Below are 17474 nucleotides of genomic sequence, written 5' to 3' on the forward strand. Positions count from 1 at the left end.
ACAGCAATGCTACAGACGTAAAGACAGATCCCATTCAGCCAGGTACCATGTTATAATGAGACAGGTGGAGGCCATTCTGCCATCTTGATTTAAGCAAAAATAGATTGAAGTCAATCAGCCGGCTCAGTGTATTACACAGTGTAGAATGAGAAAATCCTACCATTCTAGCCTGCTGCCCAGCAACAGGAGAAACTTGGTAAATGATCAGGGAATACAAAGTTAAACATCACACAACACCAGGTTATAGTCCAACAGGTTTAATTGGAAGCACACTAGCTTTCAGAGCGACGCTCCTTCATCAGGTGATAGTGGATGGCTCGATCGTAACACAGAATTTATAGCAAAAATTTACAGAGAGATGTAACTGAAATTATACATGTAAAATTGATTGTCTGTTAATCCTTTCATCTGTTAGAATAAGGTGATAGTTTCACTTCTTTCATGTGGAAATCACAAACTCTTTTTTTAAGGTTGCATTCTCGGGTTAGCTGTGAATAATAGTGATAGCTAGACAATATGTTGAAAGTGTTGGCCCCCTTTGTTCTCTATCTATACCATGATGTTTAGATTGATTCTAATCTAAAAAGTGAGATAACAGAGTTTTACATAAATTCATGCAGTTTTTGAGCTCAGAGTTCTACATGAATGCATGCAGCTTTTGAGCAAAGTGCAATGTAACTCTGCAAGTACAAATTCACCCCACAAAATATATGTGTTCATGTGCGTATTTGTCTGTCTGTGTGTGTGTCTGTCTGGAGTGGGGGTTGTGAGTGTGAGAAAGTGTGTGTGTGTAGTGAGTGCAGAGTGTCTTAAGTCTGTGAGGTGGTGCATGTGTGAGTGTGGGAGTGTGTGTATTTATAAGGGTGTGCGTGGGCGTCTATATGCACGTCTGCGTGTACCTGTGTCCATGTGTATGTGAGTGTGTGTGTGGAGGAATATCTGTGTGTGTGTGTAGTGCAATGGTGATCACCTGTAATGTGACATGAACTCAAGGTCCCGGTTGAGACCCTCCCTATGCGGACCAAACTTAGCTATCAGACTCTGCTCGGCCACATTTCTCTGCTGCCTGTCCCGAAGTCCACCTTAGAGGATGGTCACCCAAAGGTCCGAGGCTGAATGTCCTGCACCACTGAAGTGTTGTCCAGCTGGGAGGGAACCCTCCTGTCTGTTGATTTTAGTGCGTTGCCCATTCATCCGTTGTCGTAGCCTTTGCTCAGTTTCCCCAATGTACCATGCCTCTGGGCATCCTTGCCTGCAATGTATAAGATCGACAACGTTGGCTGAGTCACATGAGTACCTGTCAAGTACAAGGCGGGATGTATTCCCACGCGTAATAGCGATATCTATGTCCACAATCTGATACTTCTTGCAGCGTCCACCGTGACAGGGTTGTATGGAGTTGTCCTGAGAGTGAGGCATCTCCCGGGGGCCAACGGCATCTCCAAATCATATCAGGGAATAAACATTCAGGATAAATGTTTATATTCAGGTTATAAAATTGTAACTTGGTGGAGTGCCTCATTAGAAGTGTGACATTATCAACAATTTACAATCGATAGCAAGGACCTAGATGAGTGGACTTATTGAATTGCTCAATTAGTTCATTTACCAAGATAGTCATTTAACAGCACATGGATACCCTGCAATGGGATACCGACAGGGGGAGTTAGTGAGCAAAGCTTTGGCAGGAAACTGTACAACAAGGGCTAAGGGACGTCAGTGCTCTATTGAACAGATAAAATTACAGTAATCTACTTAAATGTAAAGAACATCGCAGAATGCATTGGGATGGAGGGATGTGTGCATCACGGTAAATGAGCCATATAAACCCTGTCAGCAGATTCAGCAAGTGATTAGAGAAGTGTTTTGAATGATGCTGTTTCATGCGAAGGTTATCGGGTATAATCATGGGGATGTTTTACTGCATCTGTACGTGATGATGCTGAGACTACATCAAAAGTATTGTGTGTAGTAATGAACCCTGAAATTGAAAGACAAAAATATGCAATTGTTTGAGAAGCTTTTCACAGATGCTTCACTTTACTCCTTGCTGGAATGAAGGCCTGATAGAATCATAGTGTCATAGAGCACGGAAACAGACTCTTCAGTCCAGCTCATTTGCAACGACCAGATATTACAATCTGATGCAAAACCATTTACCAACATTAGACCCATAACTCTCTAAACCCTTCATATTCATATACCCAGCGTCCATCACTTTCGCTGCCAGCTCGCTCCATACACACACTACCCTCTGTGTGATAAAGATACCACTCAAGTATCTTTTTAATTTTCCCCTCTCACTTTAAATCTGTACCCTCTGGTTTGGACTCCTCCAGTCCTGGATAATAACCTTGGCTGATCCCACACCCATGCCCCTCATCACCTCTCCAAGGTCAGAGTACTTCAGGCCTGAGAATGAGAGCTGTTCATATTGAACCATATCAGACACTGAGAGAGAGTGTACTGGGGCGTAGCTGAGGATTAGAGAATAAAACTAAGGATTTAATTTTAGAAAACAACATAATCAGTTTAACACAGGTCCGATGAAGACTTTAATATATTGTACAACAATTATGCAGACACATATAAATATACCTTCAAATTATAAATTACAGACCATTCCTAATTGGAGCAGGTAACAGGGATAGAATCATTCAATAAGGAGAATGTTCACCCAGACCTTACCGAGCCCAGGTTGGTGTTTGGGTCACATTATTGCATGTTTCAGATCAGAGAGGGAGCAAATGCAACCTGTCATAGAAGCAACGGCCATTTCTCCGTCTCTACTTGTACTTCTCTACAACAACAAATGAGACTGAAAACCAATCAGCCATCTTTAGCACCCTTTGAGGGTTCCTGTTGAGGATTCATTGGAATCTCTCCTCTGCTTGCAGCAAAGGGAATACAGCCAAATCCAACTGTTCCTGGAAGAAACCCCAGTGCTAGCAGCTTTTGTGAGGCAGAATAGCTTCAGAGGCAGAATAACAATTGAAACTCTCTCAATTTTGCTTTTGTCATGAAATTTACTGTTAATGGACAAAACTCTTTCGAATTTACATTCTGAAGTTTCATTTTCTTTCTGTTTGCTTTCAGACGTCTGTGTGTGTGCGTGTGCGTGTCTCTTTGTGTGCATATTTCTGTGTCTCAGATTTATAGAAAAATAAATGTTGATGTACATAGTGTCAATTTTCAAACTCTATATCATTTATATATCCATCATATTTCGAGTAACTTTGCTTTGGTTTTAGAATATTTACAAATTTAAGAAACCTCTCTGACTTGTTCCTAACACTGAACCTGACCCTGTCTGAGACGGATATCATTTACCATATCATACAATTAGTTACACTGATAATTTGCCGTGACATCTGGAGGAGTGGGACTAGAAAAAGAAGCAATGACTCTCTAACCTCAGTAGGAACAGGGATTAGGAGAATTTCTCAAAAGGCCATTTGAGTGGGAATTTCTCCTACCCATAGGGTTGTGGTACCTGTGTATTTGCAATTATTCAAAGGTGTGTTAGTTAAATATTTGACGGGAAAGTGACTCAAGGGTAATGGACTGCCGATAGTAACATGGGGCTGAGACCATAATCTGTTCAGCCACAACATTAGTGCCTGGTCGGGCAGGGACCCACTCCTGTTCCTCAGACCTACTTCACCCCATTCCATTCAGTCCCCCAATCTGCAACTCAGGAGCAGTTGGAGACCACTTGCTCCTATTACTTGGTGTACAGAAACCGAGGTGGCCATTCAGCCCCTGAATACAGTCAAACATGCCTTGGTGTAGATTGGAAAATGTTTTTGGGAAAAAAAGAGTTGTTGTTACTGTGAAACAGTCCCTGCATCTCTCTTTACAGAAGTTCCCCTGTATTCATTTATTTGTCATGTTGTTGACCCAGATTCACAGTGAATAATGACTCCATACTGTACCCAGATATTGCTCCCAAAATCCTCTAGTCTCTTTGACGACAACATTCCTTCACAGGAAAGCCAGGAAAATAACATCGATGAACTTTTTAATAAGAGAATTTAAGAACATGAGAAGCAGGATAGGTCATTCAGCCCCTTCTGCCTGCCTTTCCCTTCAATAAGATCATGGCTGATCTGCTCTAGGCCCCAAATCCTGGAGTGTCTGCCGTGTCAAACATCCATCTATCCCTGTCTTACCACGATTTCAATGATCTATCCCCCCAACCTCTCTGGGATAGAGAAGTCTCGATGGTCACACCCCTCTGTGAGAAGGAAACACACTGCACACATACACCGTGACATATTGACATGAACAGAATATGTAAAAACCAGGTAATAGTAACTGGCCCTGACAACAAGACAGCGTTTACCTGAGGATGGTATCAAGGAACCTGAAGAAAATGGAACTTAATGGAAGTCAAAGGGAACCTCCCCACCAGTTTGAGTGATTCAGCACAAAGAAGATGTTTGTGGTTCTTCGACATGTACCTCCTTAGTCTCGTGACATCTCTGTGGGAGATCCACAGCACAAACATCCTCATTTGCACCTCAGTGTCTTCCCCCATCAGAATCTCAGAAGTGGAGATGGTGACTGAAAATCATGTAATGTTCAGAACAATGTGCCCCCCTCAGCTCCTGAAGCGGTCAGTGTCCATAAGCAGGAAGACCCGGACAGCATTCAGGCTGGTGCTGTTGAAGTGTTGGTAACATCCATGTAACAATCCTGCTGGATACTGTGCGATATCGGAGTAAAGAGAGGTGCTCGTTCAGTACCTCAAGCTCACTTCACAGGACTATGAGGAGGTCATTCCGCCCATCAATGCTATTGGATAAGAATAGGGATAGCCCATTCATTCTCTCCTGACTATTACACAGGAAGATAAGGAGTCCAGTAAAACACATTGAGCTGCTAATCAGGAACCACGGGTTGCCCAGTCAGGTTCTTGAGCGTCTCCCATGACATCATGAGGTAGACATTCAGCCGCTCAAGCCCCTAATACAGAAATAGGAGGATGTTATTTCTGACCAAACATGACAAACCAATGAAATAGAGAAAGCATGTGTAGACTGCTCCATGTCTTTCCTCCTGGCTCCACTGCTAATGGCACACAATGGATACATTAATATGGTTTGTTGACGGTGAGGAACGAGGACATCTCCGAGAAGGCAGACCGGTATTCCCTATGGAGGTCAGAAGCTGTTGGGAAAGGCTAACATTTTCAGGAGTTAAGCATTGCAACTCCTGACAGATTTTGAACAATGTGACTTTCAGTGCAAGGTCACACACCAACTGCACATTGAGGCAATGAGAGTTAATTTAGAGCCTGAAGCTCTCCCCCAACCAACATAGGAGCTTCACAGAGGTACATAAACTACCAAGAAGCACGTATCATGGGAAAAATGTAATTTCTTATGCCACCAATGTCTTTCTCTGGACATAATGTGTGTTTGTCCATAATCTTCAAGTTTCAATACAGTCAACTCTTATACTCTCACCGTGCGATAAATTGAACATCAAATTCTTTCACACTCTCTTCATGTTACCATCATCCCAGAGATTATTCTGATAAAACAGCTTTGCAGTGCCACTGTGACAAGGAGATCACTGATTTATAAAGGTTAGAAAGTCTGTCCACAATAACGCAAATACTGCCTCAACAACACTCCACAACTCCTACACGTGATTCATTTTGTAATGAAGGCTGCCATTTAATTTCCTGTCCTGATTAATGGATGCCCTGCACGAATTCTGTTCGTGACTTGTGGCCAAGGACATTCCGATCCTTTTTGCCAAAAGCTTTTCGCAAACTTTCACCTTCTAATAAAAGGACTGTGTGTGTTGCTCACATTCAAATCACTTCTTTGTATTACAAATAGCGGTGTTCCAAGCACTGATGCATGTGATTCCCAATCAGTCGTGGCCTTCTGTCCAAAGGTGGACGCAAGTCTCTGTGTTCTCTCCATCATCCAATTCTCAATCCATATAGGGTACCTGCCCCTTACCCAAGGACTGTAACTTTCTTCTCTCACCTGTGTGCATCGGTGTCAACCTTCTTCTGAAAATACAAATACACCGTTCACACTAGTTCTCAGTCGTCGATGTCACAACCAACATCGTCCATGAACACCAGTACGTTTTTCAAAGGTAGTTTTCCTGTCCTGAATCTGGTTGACACTGCTCAATCATATTATTGTTCTCCAATGATCTATTTATGATTACTTACAGAAATTGCTCATAGTTTCCTCACTAATGACATAAACCTATCCCCCATTGTTTTTTTCTGTTTTCACTCTGCGCCCTGTTTGGGGCAGCACGGTGGCACAGTGGTCAGCACTGCTGCCTCACAGCGCCAGAGAACTGGGTTCAATTCCTGCCTCAGGCGACTGACTGTGTGGAGTTTGCACATACTCCCCGTGTCTGCGTGGGTTTCCTCCGGGTGCTCCGGTTTCCACCCACAGTCCAAAGATGTGCAGGTGAATTGGCCGTGCTAAATTGCCCGTAGTATTAGGTGCAGGGATATATGTAGGGGAATGGGTCTGGGTGGATGCGCTTTGGCGTGTTGGTGTGGACGTGTTGGGCCGAAGGGCCTGTTTCCACACTGTAAGTAATCTAATCTAATCTAATCTAAATATGAGTTGTCATAATAGCTGCTTTCCAGTGTGCAGGATCCATTACAGATCATAAAGAGCTTTGATCTCCCTCACAAAATCACGGACAAGGCAGGAAATAGGGAAGGCATTGACCCATCCTGACCCCACCAGCTCCGAAGAGAGTTATCCAGCAAGCTCAATTCTCCAACCCTATCTCTGCAGCCCTCTAAATTCATCACTCATCTGGTCCAGCAGCTTCAACACAATGAGTTTTTCCAGTATTTCGACTTCAGCTTAATTTCCTCACTTTTGCCCGTAACCATGTTCACTAATATTTCCAAAAAAGATTTTCTGTTGCTTCTTCTGTTTAGACAGAACCCATGTATTCAACTCGCCGGACAGAAGTGGCCTCCGTCACCTCGTGAATACGTGAGATGATGGGACACTGGCAAAATGGATATGTCCCCTACTCCTGCCTGGCAAGATCTAGAATCAAAATGGTTGATGGACATTTTGAATATAGCCCTCTCCCCAGTGTGAGACTGCACAGCTCTGTGACCTCCTCATTGTTGAAATAAACTGGTTTCACTCTTTGCACCTGGGAAAGGTATGCCATTGGGAAGTGTTTGTAAAAATCTCAGAAAGGATAATGCCGTGCTCTCCTCCTCCCTATGCATTCTCTGCAGACCCAGATACACTATAAAATCTATCCTCATACCTTACACAGAGGAGGAACACCCGGCCATCTGGTCTCCCTGAATGAATGCAGCAGGTGACAACACAAATCCAAGAAAACCATCCAGAGAACCGACACTGACTTTCAAATGTCAGGAGTAAGTCAATACTTGGAAATATGGCACAGTGTTGAAAATGCCTACCTCTCCTTTGTTTGTATTGTGGCTGATAAACTGTTACATTTCTGTGCCATTTCTGAAGTATGAATAGTTCTGCTGTCGTGGAAATAGTTGACAATGTAACTGCACAATTATCTGAACATCAGTCACGATAATAGCAACACTGCTATTGATGGTGGAGATACTGGGGAGGTGATGGTCTAGCAGTATTTTCTCGAGACTGTAAATTCTGAGATTTCCACAAATATTTCCCAATGGTATACCTTTCCCAGGTAATGACCCAAACCTGGACTTCCATCCAGCCACATCAGACGCTGGAATTTGAATTCAATCAAATATTTGGAATTCTCAATCTAATGAAATATCGATGGGTGCCAAAATTAAGAACACCTGACTCACTCGCCTCCTTCATGGAAGGAAATTTGATTTCTTCACTGGTCTGGCCTGCATGTGATTCCAGGCCGTCAGCAGTGGTAGTCTCTCAAATGGCCTTTGAAATAGCCAAGTCAGACATTCTGTAATAACACTACAAGGTCTCAAAAAAGTGCCAGTCTACAACACGTCGAATTGCAGTGGTTCAAAGAAGCAGTTCCCCAGCATCTTCACGAAAGTAACTCGGAAAGAGAAATGAATGTTGGCCCAGCCAACAACACCATGTCCCATTAATTAAGAAAAGAAGATGACCACACTCAGGATGGAGTGATAGAGGGGACAGAACTCACATGAAACAGGGACTTGGATATATACCTACATGGGCATGATACTCAGGAATATGGGAAAAGGTGAAAAATAAATGAAAATGATCTTCCAATTTATTTCCATACCAGCTGATTATCCACAGTCCCTTTGTTTATTTTTTTTTCAATGTTTTTATTTCTCCATATATTCAACTCAATCCACCAACACACATTGAACAATTTCCCAGTTGCTTCCAGATCTAATGCATGGTGAGTGGACTCAAAATGCTGACTCTGTTTTTCTCTCGACAGAGTCTACCAAACCTACTCCGTTTCCCCAGCACTCTGTTTTATTTTTGCATCAGAACCACAGTATTTTTCATTGTTTGATTTAACCTTTATTTTTGTTATTTTATGGGACGTTGGCCCATCGAGTCCACACTGACGCTCTGCAGAGCGTTGCACCCAGACCCACCTCATACCACATTCCTGCATTTCCCATGGCTAACCCGCCCCCAACTCTGTCCCTGCGTCTCCCATAGCTAACACATCTCGCTGCATATGATGGGTAATTTAGCATGGTCAATCTACTGAAGCTGTGTGCACTGTGGGAGGAAACGGAACCTGACAGACGTGTATTAGAACATGAAAGGTATGAGCAGAGCGAACAGACAGCAGCTGACCCCCTTCGATAAAGGGTTAAAAATAAAGGAGAACACGTTTAAATTGAAAGACAAGACATTAAGAGAGGATTTGTTGAATCTGCTTTGAACCCAGGCGATGGTTTGTATTTAGAATGCATTGCCTGAGAGGGTGGATAAGGAAGGAAACCTCAGAAACATTATAAAGCACTTTTATCAGCACTGGACGATGCAGACTCGATAGGCCTTGTCTTTACAACATGATTTCATGCGGTAGCAGCCAAGAAAGCTCTGATATGTTCTGAAACAATAGCCAATAGGACTTGTTGGTCTGTTCATTCGAACTGTGCTCAGTCAATCGTGAGATTACAAACCAGCATCTTCCCATGGAGTATCAGCACTTACTCAACCGTGGACAGTCCAACCACTTCTGAAAACGTCCAGGATAATTCACATGCTCAGTGTAAGAATCCTCCAACGACAGCACCAACATTTTTTCCAACCATTTCTTTCCAATGAAAGCAGATCCAAGTCTCTCAGCCTTCCCTCCACACCAAGCACGATCCTGATAAATCTCCTCTGCACCTTTTCCAATGTTTCCACATGCTTTTTGTAATGGGGCGACCAGAACTGTACACAATATTAAAACTGTGGCCACACCAGCATTTTGTATAGTTGCAGCATGATATTGCGGTTCCAGAACTCAATCCATCTACCAATGAAACCTAAGACGCCGTATGCCGCCTTAACAGCATGATCCACCTTGGTGGCAACCTTCAGGGATCTATGTACATGGACTCCAACATTCCTCTGCACACCCACACCACCAAGAATCTTTCCATTGACCCAGTACTCTGCCTTCCTGTTATTCTTCTCAAAGTGCATCACCTCACATTTAGCTACATTGAACTCCACTTGCACCTCTCAGCCCAATTCTGCAGTTTATCTAAATCCCCCTGCAACCTGTAACATTCTTCCAAACTGTCTACTACTCCACAGACTTTAGTGTCGTCTGCAAATTTACTAATCCATCCACCTATGCCTGCGTCTAAGTCATTTATAAAAATGACAAACAGCAGTGGTCCCAAAATAGATCTTGTGGAACACCACTTGTAACTGGGCTCCCGACTGAATATTTTCCATCAACCACCACTCGCTGCCTTCTTTCAGAAAGCTAATTTCTAATCCAAACTGCTAAATCACCCTCAACTCCATGCCTCTGCATTTTCTCTAATAGCCTACCATGTGGAACCTTATCAAAGGCTTTACTGAAGTCCATGTATACCACGTCAACTGCCCTAGTCTCATCTAAATGCTTGGTCACCTTCTCAAAAAACTCAATGAGGTTTGTGAGACACGACCTGGCCTTGACAAAACCATGTTGACTATCTGAAATCAAATTGCTGCTTGTGAGATGATTATAGCTGTTACCTCTTATAATCCTTTTCAAAACCTTTCCTACAATGGAAATAAGGCTCACTGGTCTATAATTACCTGGGTCATCTCTGCTGCCCTTCTTGAACAAGGGTACAACATTTCCAATCCTCCAGTCCCCGGGTACTAAACCCATAGACAATAATGAATCAAATATCAAAGCCAAAGGCTCTGCTATCTTCTCCCTAGCTTCCCAGAGAATCCACGGATAAACCCCATCCGGCCTGGGGACTAGTCTACTTTCACTCCTTCTAGAATTGATAACACCTGTGCGTAACTAACCTCAATCCTTTCTAGTCTAATATCTCGTACCACATTTTTGTCCTCTACAATATTCTCCTTTTCCTGTGTAAACACCAATGAGAAATGTTCATTTAGAACTCCTCCGATCTCTGCAGGATCCACACTCACACACTCAACTTCCCACTTCTGTCTTTGATTTGCCCTATTCCTACCCTAATCATCCTTTTATTCTTCACATACCTAGAGAAAATTTCAGGGTTATCCTTTATTCAGTTTGCTAAAGACTGCCCATGTTCTCCCTTTGCTTTACTTAACTCTCTCCTTAAATCCTTCCTAGCTGATCTGTAACTCTTTATTGCTTCACCCCTACCATTTTGCCTCATCAACACAAAAGCCTCTTTCTTCTTCTTAACAAGAGATGCAATTTCAGTAATAAACCATGGTTTACAAAGTCTGTCTGTGCCAGTTGGGTCACCCCACAGCCATTGACTTTCCAAAGAGAACAATCCAAGGTTTTCTAACCTCTCCCAATCCAGGCAACATCCTGTCAAACCTGTTTCCACCTTCCCAAAATCCTTCACATTCTACCTATAATGTTGTGATCAAAACGGCACACAATACCCCAAAGGTGGCCTGATTATAGTTTTATATTCACTCCCTGACAAAAGAAGGCAAGCCTGCCATTCACCTCCTTCACCACTTTGAGGGATCTTTCAGTTTGCAACTGAAGATCCCTCTGTATATCAGGGATGCTCAGGACCCTTCCGTTTATTGAAAACATTCCTCTTGCTGTGTGTCTTCCAAAACGCATCACTTCACACTTGTCTGAATTAAAATATATCTGCAATTTCTCCACAAAACTTTCTGACTCATCTCTTTCTTGCTGTATCCTTTGACATCATTCTTCACGATTCACAACTTCAACAGTTTGTGCCATCTACAAACTTGCTAATTAAATCGTTTACATTTTCAAACTTTTCATTTATGTATATTACAAGCAACAGATGTCCCAGTTCTTATCCTTGTGGAACAGCACCAGCCATAGATCTCCAGCCAGAAACATGCCCCTGCACAACTGTTGCTGGGAGAAATGTCAAAGAGAAGCCTTGAGTTCTGTGTTGAGCAGCATGACCAATGTTTATTCAGAGCTCCTTACTAATGCAGGATGGAAGAGGTCCCTCTCTGGCTCCCCCAGGTAAGTCCAGCATTTTGATGTGTTTACTTCGTACGTTCCCCCAGTAATATTTTCCCCCTGACCTGAACTCCAGGGTTTGGAATGTCAGCTTGGATATTTCCACGTTCCCTTTACCAGTCACTGATTCTCTCAGCTCATGCAGCTGCTTTGCCAGTTCTTTCAGAAATAGTTTAACCCTATCCTTGTCCTTGCACATCTCCAGCCCTCCCACTACCACACATCTCCAGCCCTCCCACTACCATAATCTGTGGCATCTGCATTGTCCATCCAGTCACTAATTCGAAGGGGGACAGCCCCGTCCACTTTACTGGGGTTGTCCTTAGTTTCATTAGGCTGCTGGGTTGTACTCTAACCCATCGCTGTCCTGTCTCTGAGAGAGCCTTAGTCAGACTAGCTTTCGGTATCTGCATCATTCCTTCTACTGTCCCAGAGCTCTGGGTGTGGTATGGGGGATGGGATTTCTGTTCAGTACCAAACAGGGCACATATGTCTTTAGCTATGTTCCCTGTAACATTTGTCCCTTGGTCAGAATCTGCAGGGGAATGCTTCCAGCCACTGAGTAAACCTATTTATTAAAACCCAGCAGGACTTCCCTCGGATTGGGATGGGGGTGTGTGTAAAATACATCTGTAATTGTTCCCATGGGCCCCTGGGTCCCTTCTGCTGCCTCCATTTTATTGCTTTCCCTGGCTCACACTGTGAACAGACTACACACCTTCGACAAAACCTTGCTGTATTTTTCCCTATTCCAGGCAAGGATTGTAGTGGATCATCTGATATCGCATTTTATCCTTCCCAATATGGGCCAGCCCATGATATGTTTTTTATAATGTTTGTCTTATACAGTGTAGTGGCACTGCTGGGTCATCCAGACTCTGACGTGTCCTGTTACTGCCCCACTCTTTTCCCATTCCTGTTTCTCCTGTTGTGGGATTGTTTCTGGGAATATTTTTAAACCTTCCTCTCTCACTTCTGTAGCTATGGCCATTGCTATCTCCTCAAATGTCTGCACTGTTTCAGTCAGTATTTCACATATTAGATTATTAAAGGATTTGACACTCTGGAGGCAGGAAGCATGTTTCCGCTGATGGGTGAGTCCCGAACCAGAGGACACAGTTTAAAAATAAGGGGTAGGCCACTTAGAACAGAGTTGTGGAGAAACATCTTCACCCAGAGAGTGGTGGGTGTATGGAATGCTCTGCCCGGGAGGCTGTCGAGGTCAGGTCTCAGGACGCTTTCAAGAAAGAGTTGGATAGCTTTATTAAGGATAGTGGAATCAAGGGTTATGGGGATAAGGCAGGAGCAGGATACTAATTGAGGATGATCAGCCATCAACATAATGAATGGTGGTGCTGTCTCGAAGGGCAGAAGGGCCTACTTCTGCACCTATTGTCTATTGTGTATTCACCTGCCGTACTCACATACTCACTGCCTTGTTGGCGTGAGGTTTCTACTTTCCTATGAGCTATAATCTTCATTATTGCTGCTTCACTGGGAAAGTTAGCTGCTTCCACTAACTCTCTGGCCTGTCCTTCATGCTCTATGTGCCCCAGACAGGGTGATGTATCGTCACCGAGCCCAGGCTATCACTTGGTCATGAACTATACCAAAGGCATGCTGTCTGTCTGTGTATATGCTGACTCCCTGACCCCTGGCTAATGTCCGTGCTTCTGTCAGGGCTCGTGATGGTTCTGCCATTTCTGGGTAATTCTCCACAAAAGTCGTCCAATAATTAAACAATCATAATGATTGCCTTACCCCCTTCACGGTGTGTGGGTGGATAGTTTTGAAATCAAGGTCTTTTGTTTCACTGGGATTGTCCCCCTCCCTACATGATTTGATCTCCCTGATGTGATGTCCCAGGTACATCTCTCCCGACCTTCCCACGCTCTCTGGGTTAATTTTAAGCTGGGCCTGCCTGACCTGACCCAATACTCTGTGTAATATCTGGATATGTTCTTTCTCTCCAACTGACGTAATGAGGTGTTGGTAAGATTAAATCGACGAACTCCATCAGCCATGTATCGGTGGGATATACTGGAATATTATGGGATCCCTGAGGTAACTGCTTTCCTCAGACAGTAGATACTAGCTTATTCTGCCATTCTAGGTCCAGAGGAACCCATTCACAATATCAAGGGCTGAGACTGTATTCTGTTGCAATTTTAATCCATTAAATAAAGTGCTGTGGTTCGCTACTGTAGGATACTCTTCAGTGGCGGATTTACTGGAGGGTGGTATACTCAATAGTGAGGTGGGATGAGCCAATCAGGCTTCTGTGAGTTAGTCTGGGATACTGCTGGTCTGACTATTCCCTGCTTCATTCAATCTGTTACTGTCACAATTATTGCCTCCTCAGTCCCAGCTTTAATGGGATCCGGTTTGTGTGGGGAGTGAGAGGGCCCTTGATCTTTACAGGATCTACAGATAATAACCCACATTCCGGTTTGAGTTACCCGCCCTGCTGTTTGGGTCCTAGCTATAACTCCCCAGATTCTCTGACTGTTCCAGTCTCCCTGCAAGGTAACTACCCTGGAGATGTCGCCTCTCCGTTGCTTCCTGTTCAGGGCCTGGCCAGGATGTTCCCATATTAGAGTTAGTGTCTCTACATCAATAGTTGTTCCTAACTGTTCTAAACTGGCAACTCCCAGAATGGTCCCTTCCTCAGTTTCACACTCCCATATCTGAATATATTTTGCCATATCCGTGATCTGCACTGGGACAGGTTTATTTCATCCAGCTTCCTCGATTTCCTCTCCAACTGCTCTCATTTTAGTAATTGAGGGGTGAGGGGCAAATCCATATCGGTAACTGATATAGATTCTCCTGTATTAATATTATGTTCTGCTGGTTCCCAAACACAGCATCAATGAATATTCATGGACTATGCATTTGCCTACGTGAACTCATGCACACACACAATGTGAACATCTATCTCCCTCTCTCTGCCTACGTTCCTTGTCTATGTGCCCTTTCGTGCTTCACTTGTAACATTGTGGGTCTGGTTACCCTCCCTGTACTACTCCCTGTGTTTCTGAGTTTGCCTCACCTCTTATGGCCCAATTCAGAATGTAGTTAGAATTATCTCCCACTGGCAGTCCCACGTTCATAATTACAGTTAAATCGGGTCCCATGTCATCTTTTAAATACATCAAACTTATTTCATCATCACAGGTTGGGGTTTGGTAATCCCCTGTGGTCGTTGCACACTTCAGGCTTCCTCTCTGTATGATCCTCGATATTACCCTTGGGCCCCTGAGTCACCAAGGTTATTTTAGCCCATTCAGCCTGTCCCCTCCCCAGTGTGTCCCTGTAATATCTGTAAATGCCTTTAGACACTGATCGGCTGTGCACTGGGGGGAACCAGCTCACACATTCACCCTCTCATTGCCGGGACAGATTCTGCTGTACACGTCGGGGCATCTTGGCCTGAGAGATATTGGCTGACACCATCGTCGGTGAGACTGTACCTCAACTAATTCATCTGTATTCTCCCAATAAGGCCCATTATTACCATTTCTCTGGGTAATGGTAATTATTACCATTACACCGTGGGCATTCTTATTAGGGAATAAAGTAATGGAAGGGTATCAGAGAAAATAAATAGACTTTAATTTTAGCTTCACTGCTGTAATGAACCAAAACAATATTTGAACATATGGTTAAACTACATAACAAAGTTTCTAGTGTCATTATTAACATCAAAACTATTTTAGTTTGCAAGTTATTCTGTAATAAGAATAATTGGAAATGAATTGTGATTATGAATTGACCATTTAAAATATATTTTGAAGAGAATAATCGGATATATTTTTTGCTGGGTGTTCATCACCAACACCTGTCATTCTGCCGGGTAAACGGTTCAATTTGGTTTCTGTCAGTTCCCTTTCTTGCCCCCCTCCTGTCTGTCAAAGTTTGAATTTCGATGCACTGCGGTGCCATAAACACGGCCTTCTGGGCCTTACAGGATGGTGGGTCATCCCACCCATTGCCGTCCCTCTGTCCATACGTGGGCGCTTTCTCATCTCACCTGTTCCAGTCAGTGTCACCATCCTCACTGCCTTCTGAGGAGAGCGGGGCACTAGGTACCTCCCCCCACTGTAAATACCACCTGGCACTTTGGCTTTAAGCCCTCACGTCTGAGAGCCACCACCTTCACTTGTTCCTGTTTCCCATAATAATGTAACACATCCTGTCATTCCTGGAATGTGAATTTGGTTTGACATTAAACATGAATAATTTGGCACTTACTTTACATATCTATAGAGGTGAAAATTCTACTGTGATTATTAAAGTGAATTTAATGTGATCATACGGTGAACATAACTGATAATCAACGACAATGAATGAACTGAATAATATGTGATGATTTGTACAAGTTCTTGCAATGAAAATTCAATTTTATTCAATGTTTGTCACCCATTACACAATGGGCATTCTTATTAGGGAATAAAGTAATGGAAGGGTATCAGAGAAAATAAATAGACTTTAATTTTAGCTTCACTGCTATAATGAACCAAAACAATATTTGAACATATGGTTAAACTACATAACAAAGTTTCTAGTGTCATTAATAACATCAAAACTATTTTAGTTTGCAAGTTATTTTGTAATAAGAATAATTGGAAATGAATTGTGATTATGAATTGACCATTTAAAATATATTTTGAAGAGAATAATCAGATATATTTTTTGGAGTAAATTAGGAAAGGAAATAAATATGTATACATTGGTATTAATAGTTTTAAAGTGTTTGGAAGTTGACTGGGATTATTTGATTGAGAGAGGCTGCATGATTATAAAGACTAATTCACCTTTTACATTGCATTGTTGGTTTGACTAGAATCTGTTGTGGTCAAAGCTCTTGTTGTGTGCAATGGACTGTCACTAATACCTTAATCAATCTGCGAGTCCCTGATCAGGTTTCCTTTGTCTGTAAGTCAGTTTGTAAGTGCGCGACACATCTGCTTTTCTGAGGGGAAACAGAGATTCTTTTCAAAGGAAATAAGTGGCAGTTCACACTGAGAATGGTTTCTACCACACACCATAAGCAGGGAAGTGTTTTTCTAAAGGATGCCAATCTCTATCTATAAATCTGATGGTATCTGTGTTTGTCAGTTTGTGGAGGATTCAGCCTCTTTGTGCTGAGCTGTTTTTATACAAGCAGTTGGTTCATTATGTCTTTGCCAAGAATGTTGTTTACTTTCCACTTTTACTGTGATTCTGCAGGTTAGAATATTCTGAGAGTCAATAATGTTCAATAACTGAACATTGAATGATTTTGACTCTACCAGAGCAGTTGCATTGTTTTCAGCTAATTATTCACTTTCCATTTCCTGGTTGTGTTGAATGTTACAAAACAGACTCTGAGCAATGTTTCCATTCACTTGTGTTGGATTCACTGACAGCCACGTGGTCAGTCAGTTTCAGGCTGATGGATCAGTTTCTCTTTCCGATTAGATGGTGGTCACTTGCTCAGTTTCTGATGGCTCACCTGAGCGTAAGTCCATCAGCTGCTGAAACCCTGCATCCAGCATTTGTTCCCTCTCACCGTGACTACTCCAATACAGTCCCAGCTTGTCTCCCACATTCTACCTCCACATACTCATGATCACCTCAGATTCTACTGTCTGTGTCCTTGCAGCAAGTTGTGTAAGACACCTACTTCAGTTTTAACCTGATATATATTATGTTCAGAAAGATCATTTCAAAATTTGGTTCACTGCTTCTTCAGGACCTTCCTGAAGAAGGACTCATGCCCGAAACGTCGATTCTCCTGATCCTTTGATGCTGCCTGACCTGCTGTGCTTTTCCAGCAACACATTTTCAGTTGTAATTTTAGTAACCAGTTAATTACAAGATAC

General features: G+C 42.9%; 1 long non-coding RNA gene across 1 annotated transcript in view; it reads right to left on the reverse strand.

Annotated features, from left to right (window-relative positions):
* Positions 1-299: 299 nt before the first annotated feature.
* Positions 300-17474, reverse strand: part of LOC140492410 (uncharacterized) — a 50907-nt gene continuing 33732 nt past the window's right edge. Inside the window, exon 3 of the long non-coding RNA XR_011963567.1 lies at positions 300-1252. This is a non-coding gene — a long non-coding RNA (uncharacterized lncRNA). The remainder of the gene's footprint in view (positions 1253-17474) is intronic.

Source organism: Chiloscyllium punctatum, chromosome 21 (genome assembly GCF_047496795.1).
Source record: "Chiloscyllium punctatum isolate Juve2018m chromosome 21, sChiPun1.3, whole genome shotgun sequence".
NCBI lineage: Eukaryota > Metazoa > Chordata > Chondrichthyes > Orectolobiformes > Hemiscylliidae > Chiloscyllium > Chiloscyllium punctatum.